This window comes from Gnatocerus cornutus, chromosome 2 (assembly GCF_029298725.1).
Source record: "Gnatocerus cornutus isolate USDA-ARS CGAHR chromosome 2, icGnaCorn1.1, whole genome shotgun sequence".
Lineage (NCBI taxonomy): Eukaryota > Metazoa > Arthropoda > Insecta > Coleoptera > Tenebrionidae > Gnatocerus > Gnatocerus cornutus.
In genome coordinates this window covers 3,703,973-3,706,245 of record NC_142234.1, presented here as the reverse complement: position 1 = coordinate 3,706,245, position 2,273 = coordinate 3,703,973, and positions in this window count along the sequence as shown.

Here is a 2,273-nt window from a genome sequence, read left to right as displayed (position 1 = left end):
TACCATTTACTACGATTGCTACCTACTGGTGTTTGGCACAGCGCGTCGCCAAGAATAATTTTAATTTGTTTTCTATTTTTATGGGACTAATTGCGTAAAAATGTGGCCGTTTCCGAACGCATCTGGGATACCGGATTACGGATTATTCACACGTGTGCAAGCCAACCGGCGGCTTTTTTTGGAAAATGCGTCATCTCGTTGAATAGATAAATTGTTTTGTTTGTTTTTTTTACTTTGTTTAAGAAGATGGTTATAGCGGCCATGTGTAGGAAGGTCGATCAATGGAGCATGTGACGTAGAAAGTGCATCGTGCAGTGTGCAACCTCGGTACTTAGTTCCACATTCAGGAGATATTGATTTGATTTGCGGCTTGGATGGAACAAAAATAAGAATTCACGCAGTTTTCTATTTTAGGGAGCATGCATAAATACAATAGATGTCACTGTAAAGTTTGGGGTAATTTGGTGTCCTTCATTTAAAAAAGGCTAGAGGAAAGGAAGCCATGTTCACAGTAAAACTATTTGAAACATTTAGATGAAAAATGTTTGAAAAGTATGCAACTTTAACAACACCTTTGATTGACAGCTGCCTAAAGGGATTACCGAGGATTTGGTAATGAGGGGATCATAAACTTTATGGAAACGGTCGGAACGGTTGGAACAATAAATTCGTGTTGGACTAAAGATGAGGCGAGTGCCAAGACATTTTTCTTATGGAGAATATTTCGCTTATTTTTTAATGTATAAGTTTCGTTCTTATTCTCAACTGCTTGTATTCACATTTTCTTCTAAAACTAAGTATCAAACATTGGAAAAAACATTTAATTTAAAAGTTAAATGACTTTAAAATCCGATAATTTAGGGGTAGTTTTACGAATAGATGTTTATGTCTGATTTTTGTGAATTTTTAAACTTAGAATTAGTAAAGAACACTTTCAAAAACACTTTCTCGCTAAGTTTAAATCGATATCATTAAAATTGGTCTAGTTATGAGAGAGATAAACTAAAAATTTTTCAATCGAAGCTCTGAACTTTGCAGATAATTTACGACTAGGCTGATTTATAAGCGTACCCTCATTTGCGGTTTCTTGACCAGCTTTGGAAGTTGTAAATCAAGGGATTTCTTCTAAAATTTTTACCTGCCTGTTTCGCACAAAGTATAATAAAATGGTTACAATTAGAAGAGGGTTATTAAAAAAGCTAATAAATACAAGCACAACGAAGTTTCATAATGCTTGATGTATGAAATTATAGAAACAACTATGTAGTATAAACATTCATTCAATTTATAGTCATGTTTTTAACTAAAGTCTTTCAATGACACACGAATTAATTTCTCGACTATTTCACGTTTTTTGGACGTAAAATTTAGAAAATAAAATTTAATAAAACAGTAATTTATTATTATTTTTCTTATTACATATTTTATTATTTATGTTTATTTCTTTCTTATTTCACTAGAATTTAACAGTTTCATCAATGAATGAAAACTGTTGAATGAAACAAAATTGTTTTGAATGGTAAGACTCTATGGAGCAACCTGAGCGGATGCAATTTACCTGATGTTTGCAATATTGGATTAGGGTTCAACTTTTACTGAAAAACCCACTAAATCTTGTTCCTTTGAGAAGAATACAAATTTTTGGGAGCCACACCTGACGGTCTTTTTGAGGAAGACGGAATTATTGAAATCAAATGCCCGTATATAGCTTTTCATTCAAACTTTAAAGATGCGGTGAAGAATAAAAAGGTTGACTTCTGGATTATTTCCATTTAAATTATGTTCCATTGTATATTCCGATCCGCCGTCATTGAGTTTGTATTACCTACGTACCTATTAGTTATCAAAATTACAATTTATTCCCAAACACCAAATTTCAAAAGAGGGGTTCCGCCTGTACACGTTTTATATACAGGATGGCCCATCTAAGACTTTCGGGCTCAATATCTTTAGTCATTTATGAACGGATTTTTCCAAAATTTATAATATGATTTCTTGAATAGGTAAGGATGATGTGACATCACCATCGTCATCCTTGTTTTAAAAATGTTAATTTTACTTGTCTTTTTTTAAATTTTAATTAGTTAAGATTTATGTTATTTTATAGAACATCAATATTTATCCGAGTGTGCCAAAACTCAACCGTCTAGCTAGTCAAGTTGCCGAGAAAAAGAGAAAAAAGACCCTCAACATTTCCAAAAGATGCAAAATCATAGTCGGCGATGAAAAAAATAATTTCCCACGCCCAATTTTGGACATCCCTGCGTTCGGTC